Source organism: Poecilia reticulata, linkage group LG4, assembly GCF_000633615.1.
Source record: "Poecilia reticulata strain Guanapo linkage group LG4, Guppy_female_1.0+MT, whole genome shotgun sequence".
Lineage (NCBI taxonomy): Eukaryota > Metazoa > Chordata > Actinopteri > Cyprinodontiformes > Poeciliidae > Poecilia > Poecilia reticulata.
Window position 1 is genome coordinate 7,389,718 of NC_024334.1, and position 12,389 is coordinate 7,402,106.

Here is a 12,389-nt window from a genome sequence, read left to right on the forward strand (position 1 = left end):
CTGACTTGACTTTGATGTAGCGTGAAAAGTAAAAGTTTCATTAGCATTTAGAATATTTCTACATKACACTATTTGTGACTCATCCAGCAGAATCTGCAGAATAGTTTTCATGGATAATTATCTTCATTAATGGGTCCATGGTTGCTTATTAAGAATTTATTTTCTTAATATATTTGATGCAGCCATCTTCTGTAGAGCACAAAGGCAACTTATGTTCACAAGCATGATAAATACTAAGAAAAAATCAGAAATTTTCTGATCACACATATCTCACAGTTAATGACATTTACAGGTTTACATTTTCACTTTCAARAGAACTAAAGGCCAATTTGAAATATGTTCCTCCTGTTTTGCTGCTATAGCAAGATCTACACCGGTTTTGCTATAKATTTCTTTCATCCTGATAAGGTCCCAAGCTGATTTATTATTTAGGAGATGTGGAGATAATTAAAAGAGAAGGAGGCAATCCATAGATATGGAGGTAACCACCAGAAAGTGGCCTCTTTTGTATTCTCTTTGAAAAACCTCAAATTAGCATAAAATGTTCCTACTATTTGTGTTCTCCCGCAGTTTTCTTTATTTCCGCATTAATTCTTTACACAGTTGGACTTCACAGAGGGAAACGGCACATAAAAGAGCATCCTCTCCCCGTCTCTCTGTGGTCCTCCACAGTGTGGAGACAGAGGAGCTCAAGGATCCCGTATGGGTGGGAAATAGAGCGCATGTAATCTGGAGCACGCATCTTCCCCCTGCTCAGACTGCAGCATTAAATCGATATTCCGCAAAGCTTTCCCTTGTTTTCACATTCACTTGACTGCCGCCGTAATGCGCCGCGAGGGTCGAACAGCCTCTCCCTGATTTTTGTGGCACTTGCCTCCCACCCCTCACCCCCACTGCTCTCCACTTCCCTCTTCTGCCTTCTCCACCTCCTTCTTCACTTCAGTTCACTTCACTCCATTGCAGACACCCTCATTTGGATGGCTTCAAGGCGATGCTCCTGTTCCGTTTGTCTCCTGTGCTAACGCGAGGCGGCAGGAATAAGGCAAGGCGTTATCGCAATACAAAACATTATCTACGCTTTGGTCCTCCAACACCGTGAAACAGTGATTATTAACTGCTCGAGGAGCATGTTGAAGGGTTTTGAGGTTTGTCGCCACACTTAAGAAACATGAAATATATCGCACATTACACGCCATGCAATATATATTTTTTATTTTTTTGTAACAGATTATAATGCTTYCCCTTTTTCTCACCTTTCGCTACAGCTTTTGATTCCGTATAGCCCATAACCTCAGTAAAGTATGACTAACGGCGTTATTACTGGACGCATGACGGTAGCATTTCTCACCAGAAACCAACCTATGATTTTCTTTTCAAGATTTAAAAGCTTGTTGTGCAGCAGCATCCCGGCGCAAGAATACACCATTTATGCATTCATACACTTGCTCGTTCCCTCACACTCCGCTGTTATGAAAGCAAARCCCTGCCTCTGCAAAATGGGTCACATACACTGCAGTGACTTTATTTCAGCAAATGTATTGTGCTTGGGTGAGTCTGTGAGCGGGACACATGTGAATGTGTGATTGCACATCAAAGGCAAAAAAAATAAAATCTGCGGTATTAGAGGACGGATGTCTTTGCTGAAACAGGACTTGAGCAAAATCGAGCAAGTCAATGTTTTCATTGGCTGTCAGCTTCTGTGATTAGAGTTCGCCCAGAGAGCTAAGATGTCATTCTCTATTTAATACCTTCAAACAGCCAAGGGGAAGATGCCCACACTCAAAAAATAAACTCCAGTGGCATCACTTTTATTCCGCTGCAGTCCCTCGGAAAGGCTAGTTCTACCTCAGGTTTGTCCAAACGTTTTCAGTAGGAGATTTTTTTTTTCCAAAGACAAAAAACATTTATCTTATTTTAGTTGTGGCGTTCCAAGCACTACCAATCAAAAGRAGAAGACAGCACTGTGCTGCCGTATTAAAACACCCATCACGACACAGGCTAATCTGCAATGTGCTGTAGCCCTATTTTTAGAGCAATGTTTTGTGAATACTTAGCATAATGCGCCGAGATGAAAGAAGCTTTTCAAAGATTTTAACCTCATATCTGTAATTCTTGCATATGAGCTTTCAGACATGGATTCCAAAACACCTGTTCTCACATTCACTGCCTTAGAAAAACAAACCAGTTTTGTGAGAAGGATGTTGATTATGATTGGTGATAATGCTGCAATGTTTCACAAAGATTTCATGGCTGTTAATTCCAGAATATGAGACAGTTGCACAATGCTGATTGTGTGAACGTATCTCCAAACATTATGTGAGCTCTATTTCTGCAAAACTGCACAGCTTAGCTAATCTTTGTAGAGGATATCAGAAAAACATATTTACATTTAGTATTTTTCACATTTTGTTTTGGAGCAACCACAAATGTTCTTTTTTTATCAGCATCATGATAATGCATAATTGCAAAATGGAAGAAAAATACAACATTGTTTATTACACTTTTATAAATAAAACGGTGTATGGCATGTAGAAGTTGTCTTATTTATAAATTAGGTACCTCTCTCTGCAAAATGTAATACATGTWTAAAACCTTYTGTGAAGTCCTCKTTTGTTAGAGAACATAATTGAACTAATCATCAAGACCATGAGACATACMAAGYCAGGACAAACGTTGGAACATCCAGGTTGTAAGATTCTCAAAGAGCATTATTTCAAGCTCTTATCTAAAAGCAAAAGGAGTATTTCACAATTCCTATGATTGTTAGACACATCTTGGTTCAAACCTACAAAAATGTGGCGGTCTTCCTGAACTGACATGTCGAGCAACGTGGTATTGCGAAGCAGCCAAGAGGCCAGTGGTAACTCTGGAGAAGCCACAGAGATCTACTGCTTGGCTTAGATAATCTATCAAAAGAGCAACTGTTAGTTGTGAACCCCACAAATAAATGGCAAGGAGAAAGCCACTGATGAAAGACAGACACTGGAAAACTCACACTCATTTGCAACAAGCCATGCAGGCGATACAAAAAACATGTAAACATGTAAAAACACCTTCTTTGGTGTTTTGGACAAAATTAAATATTTTGGCTGACGTAAAAAAAACACTATGTGAGGCTGAATACTCACACCTCACAACTCTATTTCTGCATGGACAGGGAACACAGCCCATTAATTCACCTTTCAGCAGGAGGAGGAACCAAAACATAGAATCAGAGCTACAACGGAATGGTTTAAATCAAAGCATATTAATGAATTAAAAGKCCCACTCAAAGTCCAGACATGATCTACACATCAGATATGACTGAGCATSAGCTATTTTGGAAATAAGAGTAGGAAGCAAATTTATCCTCTAAATTTGCTGAGCTTGCAGAGCAGMTGCAATGAAAACAATAGGTGGTTGAACATAGTTGATTCTGGCAGGTTTCATGTCAATAAACACCACAGTTTTCTGAGTTTAAAATRTTTTCACTTTTCTCCCACTGAACAATTATGTGCTGCTTTTCATTGGTTTATACCATATAAAACCCTAATAAAATACGTGGATTTTTGAAATATTTAATTTGATGTGATTTTTGAAAGGCATAACACATCATGATTATTCTCATCTCTTTCTTTTCATAATCTAACATATCACTGACTGTGTTCAGAACATCAGGCATGGTTAACGTTCAGCCAACCTATTCAGGTGGGACAGCTGCGAGTCGGTCATTWTAAGAGCCTTTACCTCCATCTGCTGTGTGGTCGGCACAACCACACGCATTTACACGCAGATGCACAGACAGGCAAGATCGTCTGTCTGGTTGAAATGCCTGTCCCTTAAGCGTTATAAGCTATATGCTTTGGCCACACAAATGCGCCAYGCCAGGGGCCTRYATGGCATCTGCCGACTTGCTGCTGAAGCCAAGGCTTGGGGCCGAGGGATGGACCTGGGGGCGAGATAAGCTCTTCCTCCCCTGGTCAGCGCTACGCCGTGGGGACCGGACAGGCCCGGAGCCTCAGCTGAGCACGACTGATAGTATCCACCCGAGTGTACGTGCATGTGCAGTTGGATGAGTATGGGTTGTACGTGCAAGAGGAGGCTTGGTTGTGTGCATTGAAGTGYGTATGTGTGTATCCACAGTTGCTCACACTTTTGCACATTTGTGGAAATGGACAAATATGACAACAAAGCCAAAAAGGCCGGTCCCCAAAGTAATAAAAGTTGTGCAGTTTAGTGGTAAGTGWTAACAGAAGTGCTTACAGAAATGTTTCCTTTTGAGGGAGGCTTTTGTATTCTGGAATCGACAAGAAAATGCAAAACAGACAAACCGCTTCTCTGCAAAAATGTCTAGAAATGTAGAAACTAATTAATGTCGCAATTTTCCCAARACATAGACATAAGCGTGATGCATTTAGGGACATTACATTTATGYACATATCTGTATAAAACACATGTTACACATGGAAACGCAGAGCTGTTAAGATCACTGAAAACATCTGACAAGGAATAAACATGACTTCCAAAAAGCTTCTCGTTGAATTTTGACAGCCTTTGTGTTTTTYCTCTTGCCTGCTTTACAAGGTGAGATTAATTTTGTTGCTAACTGCAAATCAATCTGTTCTCATCCACTTGCTCCAGTTCATTGCTAATTGAACATGAGTGCAACCTCCTCCTTTGTCAATTTGTGGAAAATGAACTCTCTTTGTTCARCAGCACTGACCTTATCATTTTTACTTGTCATATTTGGAATACTCATTTTTTCATTATGGTTAGAGTCACATCCCCTAATTAGGCKGGGATAGCAAACTGAATTAATTCGAGGCCCGTTTTAATTTTGTTGACATTTGTGCATGGTAAAGTAGTCTGGGTGATGAAACATAAAAAAGAAGRATAATGTTTAAAATATCAAAACGTAAATTTATTGAAATATGGTGATATTATGACATTTCACACGAAGAGGATAGGGAGTGATCTTCTGCGCAGCATGATATTAAAAAGAAAAGCTGCAATAACCATAAGCCATCTATTRAATGTGATGTGGGTATCGTTTTAACCACAGTTAATCATTACCATGTTGATTTTAGGAAGGGAATCTAATAATTAATTGGGTAGCTAGAACAAAAATTGTTGCCAGGGGAATAAGAAGCAACTGTTTTACATCAAACATCCTGAGTTATCAATGACATTTACTTGGAAATGTTTAAATTCTTGTAAATCAACGGACAACAGATAGTCAGCTACATTGTTGTTGTAAACAGGACCGAAGCTTTGGATTGGAGTGAATGAACAAGATCACTTCAGCTTGTTTTTCATCTTGCAAAGACAAAAGCGGGGGAAGAGGGGGGGCTTTGATTAAAAGAGCTTTGCTCTCTTTATGGTGGGAAGCTGTGAAAGTTATGGGAAAAGTGGTTTAAATTTCAGAAGCACTGACAATGCCAAGAATTATGACATGCAAAGATAAGCCTTGGGAGTCTTATTGCATCATTACTGTCTTATTATCCACTTGGTTTATATCCCTATGGCAATTGCATTCATTACGTTATTGGCAGCTATTCTGTGGTGTCCGTTGGGTCTAGAGATCTAAGATGTCTAATTGTTATAGCCTGATTGTGATTTTATTATGAGACACTTGCTGTCATCCCATAATTMATGATGTCTCAGCCAAAGGTGTCACCTGCCATGGGATGTGTATCATATCTTCTTTGAAATGGACCAAACAGAACTGCACCCAATAAAGAATATTTGCCTGATAAGTGACTAAGTTTGCATCATGACAATTACAACAATTTTAAGTTGCATACACATCGGTGTACTTTGGTTTTTCTTAAAGCAAATGCCTTTTTTGATTGTCCCTTATAGCTTTGGTTTTGCAGTTTTGTTCTGAGTGATTGTTTAGGCTTGGTTGTCAAATAACATATTGTTTTCACAATGTTATTCCAACATTTTTGAAAACAATGCCACAGACAACACAAAAAGAGGGGTGGCTAATCAGAATGAAGTAAAGAAAAACAGACTGTCAGAGCATGAAACTCAAACTAGCACCACCAATCACTCTTTTTAAGGTCGTACCTCAAAAAAWATATATACTTGTTGTGCAAATAGCATACTAAATTTATGTAGCACGTCTTTCTGTTGTCTGTGCAGATAGTCAGGCTACTTGACCAGCAGATATTAGTTTGCTTTAACCCAAAAACTGCTGGWGATAGATCCCGGTGATCCCTTCATRGATAAGTAGGTATGTCCCATGGATCAATGGATGAACTATACTCTATAAAAAGCAAAACAGTAGAAAGTTTTAATATCCTGTCCAGTAAGAATGGCTTCAAAGGTACAAAGAGAAAGGGAACCGAATAAGCTTTAAATATGGCATTGGTGTCAAGGGCTAGTCCAAGTACTTCAGAAACTGCTGATCTACTGGCAAATTCAGTTCGGCCATCTACAGGGAATGGTCAGAAATGAACCCAAATATTCTGCACTGGGCCCATTACCATCAACTGAGTGTTGTTCAAATCTCAAAGCCTACCTAAGTATTGCTGATGAACATCACCATGCCTTTATCACTAGAGTTTTGAAGTTATGACAGTTGTAACGCAGGCAGCTTTGAACACAAAAGAGGGTCTAATACAATACTGAGGAGGCCTATCTGGTCGCAAAAACCCTTGGTTATTTGATTGGGAAACTTGGATGACTACTTGAAGAACTGAGAGCAAGTATTGCACATTGTTATGAGTGGAGCTTCTGGAGTTTAAGTCAGCACATGTTTCGACAGAGAGAGCAAGAGAAAAATATACATAAAGACAAATATCCAGAGATCCAGGTCAGCTGTGTGGCCTCAGCTGGAGTGGAAGGCTACACCTGTCAGTGCTTGGGGGCCTCTCCCTCTCTTTTTCTGTCCAGCTGGACATGCAGAGCCTCTCAACTCCTCCAGCCCCCCTCCACCTCCCAGATTCAGGCCAGTTCAGCTCAGCCATGCGTGGCCATCTCTGGGAATTTATTCCGGATGCTTTCAGTTCCTTACATCCACTCCTCTCTCATGCACAGTTCTTTCCCAGTCACTCCCTCCCTCAGTCCCGTGCTTTCCTTTTATCTGTCCCATAACCAATCTCTATTTTATCACATACAAGACAATCTCTTACACTTTTCTATCATTCTCATACATTCTCAGTGATAAAGTAAAAGAGTAAGATTTGGGGGGGATGGGGAGAATCCAAAACAGAAGTGACTATTATCTCTCCCCTGGGGTCTGATTCAAATAAAACACATGCTTCCTGAATTTACTTTTAGTACATCGCAATGAATTCCAAAAGATTTAAACTAATAGAGTAGTGCTATATCCAACAAGCCACAGGCAAAGTCATCCTTTCTTCTTGCACTTACTACACTAGAGAAGATGATGGCACAGATACCCAAAGTTCCCCTTTCATTGTTGAATTTCAGCAAGAACCACTAAGGAGCAGGACACATTCCTCCCAGTTTTGTCTCCCGCTGTGCATCCAATGCTTCCTCCCAGCACAGTCAGCAGAGACGGCAGCTGGAAACACTAAAATCTTACTACAAGCATCTTTTTTTCATATCGTGTCTGTAGCCTGTCTTTTCCCAAAGTGTGCCAGCTCTGTAGAAGTAAAATACCATTTTCTTTGCAGCGTTGACTGCAGTTTAGTGTGCTAGAYGAGCACAAGTAGAAAGACATTTTTTATGTGCATTTATTTAYGTTTCAATTTTTGAATCAAAACAGTGAGCACAAATCTGAATAACTAAGGGAAATCTTTCAATGCAAGAACAGGATTAATCAAACCCAGTTTTTATGTATATCGGATTGGTAAAATGCATGGCTAAACTCTCRGTCAACAGTGGTCTGCAACTCTAGTCCTCAAGAGTCAGTGTCAAATAATCAGGGGATTGTATTCTCAAACATCCTCAGTCCTCTAAAAGACATCTAACTTAGCCTAAAAGTTTCTGCTACTAAGTACTAACTCTGAGTGATTCAGTCAGCTGTTGAGAGCATTTCTGAGTTAGGAATCAACAGAAAGTCCTATCTTAGAGAAGAGGTCTGGTTGACCAAATGTGCCAATAGTGATGCTGTCATCTAGGTGCTGTGATTGGTTCTTCTTCTACTTCTTGTTTAATAGCAGCTGCCAAACAACAAACTGCGTTTGAGGAGTGTGAACCAAATGTCACAAAAATAAGACAAAACAAATTCCTCATATCATATCATGCAAACTAGCATATAACCTGCTGGCTAGGAAGGAAGGAACAAAAGAAGGAAGGAAAGAAGAAAGAATGGAAGGAAAGAAGGAAGGAAGGAATGAACGAACAAATGAAAAAGAACCCAATAAGTGAATAATACAAATGAGGAAAAAAAGGCATGAGAAGAGAAAGAAAATACATCTAAAAATGTAAATATGTTCTATACTCATCCAGATCTGGTCACTGAAAGTCAATTCCAGACTTAAGAGAGCATTRAAAATCTGTATTTTCAATTTTTACAAATAAAACGTTCATTTCCCCTTGATTTTACAGTTATTTGTGTTGGTCTGTCAAATAAAATTTCAGTAAAAAAAACACATTGAAGTTTGTGGGTGTAGTATGACAAACCCTGAAAGGTTCAAGCTGAATGATTGCTTTACCAAACAGTAAGCCTCAGAATATAAAACCATTAAAAAAGTCAGATTTTACATCTGACCATAACATCTGTGGGTGTGATTTAATATAATGGCTGTTGTGAACAAATGTACACACTAAAACTGATACTTTCCCTCAGTTCAGAATTCAATGAAGAGAAGCTCTGTAAGCCGCACTGACGATCCTCTGCCAAATCACGTTGGTTATATCTGTGACGAATGGAAAAGACAGCTTTCATTCTGCCCCAATTTTGTCTCTGTAAAAGAACGCCAGATGAATTTATGCCTCAGTTAGGCATTTAATGTTGCGAAAGCCATAGAAAACAGGACTGCAATAGGTTTTTCTAGGTTTGCCTTTTCCCACTGTTATTTTGCAAAACGATCAAGTTTTCAAACTAATTTTGGGCAGTCTATGTTTTTATGTCATTTGTTTTTTTTTTTTTTAAGGAGGCAGAAAAAGAAGCATCAAACATACATCCAACACCCATTGTATCTTAGATTACAGCAGCTGGATTTAATTTTATTTGGTTTACACAAATCTAGAAAATTCCTTAAAATAAGAAGGTATAAAAGAAAAGAAAATGCCAATATCAACATTTACTGTTCCCTCTCTCTCTGTGGTTCCCTTTATACACGAAGCTCCATTTGCAATTTCCCCCACCTAATGGAGGGAGTCTAAGATGATATGGCATCCACAGATAACGGTAATGGATTTGGTCGGGAAGGAAAGCAGGCAAATCTCCATTTGTGACATGCCAAAGTCTAAAACTCTGGACATAACTGTGTGCTGTATAGCTTGGTCYGTGTTTGAATTGATTCTAACATAAGTGGTTTGCCGATGACATGAACTGGCATTAAAAATAAAACACCACCCAGCTGCTGTCAGTCTGGTGTAAACCAAAACATYGATGTACTTTTCTTCTCCCTCTTTCTCTCTGCCGGATACATGTACCTCCAGTGGCTCAGGCCTGGGACAAGCTGGTAAAAATCAGATATTTAACCTCGCTCAATCTCCATTTTGTCCCGCAGCAAGATGAAGCTGAGAGTTGAATAACAGCGGGCTTTTTCTCCCACTGCACTCACACCACATCCTACCCCACATGCCAACTGCTGAATTATTCAACTGTTTGTACCTGTGAGGCATGCAGACTCTGTTAAGGGCTGCCCCAGCATGATCTATAATTAAATATAATGCAACATGAAAGTGCATAAGTCATGAGTTTAGGGTTTGGACAAGACAGCAAGACTTCCTCCAAGTTATTCGTTTTGTGTAATTTCATCTGCTGTTTTTATTTTTAGTTCTTTAAATCTTTTTTTTTTTTTTTGCAGTCTGCAAACAGTAATGACTATGCTCTCTTTTGCCTGGCCTCACTCTGATCCCGAGTGTTTGCCAATAGCGATTGACATCGGGAGGGCAATAGGATCATGTCATGTTTGATTATACTGCTACTGTCTGACACAGTGCACAGCTTTACACCCAATAGGGCCGCCGTTTTTAACAGTATGTTTGTTTTGATTCCCCTTGCAGCTCAATCACAGACCCTTTCATAGCGTGCACTCAAACAGTCCTGCTGTGCAATTAGAAATTTGAGCATAACAAAACCATTTATAGGCTCTCAAAATTGGCCATTTGGGATACATAGACCTCAGCAAGCATCTATTGTTCTCAGCAAGTGTCCAATTCTCCCTTAATGTCGACATAATTTTTAGTTGCCTGCAACGGTGTGCAAATTGAAATCTCACTCAAGAGGAACAAAACATTCGAAATTTWGTTTAGAATATTTTGATTCTAAAAAAAAAAAACACACACTATCTGAATTAAACAATCGTATACAATAAAGATATAAAATTCTCAGCTACAGCTGAAKATCTGAAGTAAAACACACATATGCACACACACAATGCAAAAGGATCTCCGCATCTGTCCAAAATGTGAGCAGCAATATCTTCACCTTGCAGGCGGCTGTGGGGAGGAAAGGCTTAGCGGCTTGCTCACACTTTCTTCCTTCACTGGCTGTGAAGTGGAGTCTGAGGTGTCAGGAGTTTTTTTTTTTCTTTTTCCCTCCCTTCCTATTTCTCTACTCGTTCTCTCTTTTTTCACAGCAAGTATGTCTGTATAGTGGTTGAGTTTGAGCTTTACGGGGAACGCTGCAAGAGCTTGATAAGAAGCTAAAAGCTAGATATATACATCCCAGAGTGAGCTGCAGAAACACAGCCAGCGAGACAGTAAACAGATCACACACAGAATGTTTCTTGAATTTGCACGTGGCAAACAATATGGAGGTGCTAGAGCGAGGTAAACATAAAAAGTTAWTTGCACCTAAAATGYATTGTGAAGGGACAGCTAGAAATAACATTTGCCTCCCCATGCTTCCATGCAGGCATATTGAATTGACCCTTTCATTATTTTYCTSTAAAAGAGGCTAAATTAATATTCAACAGTTAATATAAATACCTAGTGTTTTATTCCCTTTATCCTCTATTATGAGATGTTTTTTTTTTTAAATGCATCTCACACATTCAAGCTTTTAGCTCATCTCCTTTTATAAAGACCAAGCAATTACTCTGGTTTGCTGACACACTGAATGCCAACACAACAATGCCTCTTCTTTCTCCTCAGGACTCCCCCAACAACATTACCAACACCATGAAAACACACGCACACACACACGCACACACCCCCACATGCGCACGCACGCACGCACGCACGCACACACACATTGATTTCACTACCACTCTCCCCACCCAAAATCCCTTTCACTCCGCCCTGTTCCCCTCCTAAAATACAAGTTGCAGCTGGTTGCTATGACTACAACAAGAGTTCATAAATCCAACCACAGAGGGACTCTTCATTCCTTAAAAATTATCAGCAGGATTTTTTTTTTTTTTTAGAGGGAGGGCAGAAAGTGGAGGGGGCTGGGGGGTTTGGAGCTGCGGCAAACAAGGAAAAGGATTTGGATAAAGAAGGTTGAGGGGATAGTGCACATGGAGGAAGCCCATCCTTTCCCTCCACCACGTGTCCTGCTGAAGCAGATGGTGCCGTGTGGCTCCGCCATGCCACTGTGGTCGCCTTGTGAGCGCTGCTGCCATAAGGAGGCGGGTTAGTGGGAGATTTGGGGTGACAGTGTTTGGCAGGGGCTACAAAGTGAAGATGTAGGGAGGGGAGAAAGCGCTTGGTGCCTTGGGCTGACACCAAGGTAAGCTGCTGTTATGTTTCTGTCTCTCTGATTTAGTGCCCAAGTGGTGGAAGAAAAGAGAAAGCCAAGGGTAGCTTTAGGTTTAGAGTTTAAGCATGTCAGGGCACATCATGGTACATTTTAGTTTGTTATGTAAATGCCTTCACTAGTCCTGCCATTCACAGAGCAAAGTCATTTTGTTACATTTTAAAGAAAGTAAAGCAAACAGGGCATGGAAAATACAGTTTGAATGACAGTACACATAAAGTCCAAAACAAACAAACAAACACGTGAAAAAGTAAAGAAAACAAAACATTTACTTTGTTTTTTAATCTGTTATTTTTTTTAAACATCTTGTTTTATGTTTTGTAATCTTTATGCTACAACATCCTGCACATTTTTGCCATTCTTGATCACAATATGTAAAAAAAAAATTAGTAAAACCAGTCCCCACACATTGAAAAAATGCAGTAGTTATATCACTATATTTTGAGATTATAGTTTCCATGCCATCCTCCTCAATGTGTGTGGTGGAAATGTGAACTTGTGCCTGCGTCCAGGCATGTTTGTTAGTCCTTGTTCTTTTTTTGTTTGTTTTTAATTCATTTTT

General features: G+C 39.7%; 2 long non-coding RNA genes across 3 annotated transcripts in view; one reads left to right on the forward strand and one right to left on the reverse strand.

Annotated features, from left to right (window-relative positions):
• The window catches only part of LOC103463451 (uncharacterized), a 93,117-nt gene that overhangs the window by 27,232 nt on the left and 53,496 nt on the right, over positions 1–12,389 (reverse strand). The gene's annotated exons all lie outside the window — the stretch shown is intronic.
• The window catches only part of LOC103463450 (uncharacterized), a 40,072-nt gene continuing 39,192 nt past the window's right edge, over positions 11,510–12,389 (forward strand). For both annotated transcript variants that reach the window (XR_001776569.1, XR_533512.2), the window contains exon 1: positions 11,510–11,800. This is a non-coding gene — a long non-coding RNA (uncharacterized LOC103463450). The remainder of the gene's footprint in view (positions 11,801–12,389) is intronic.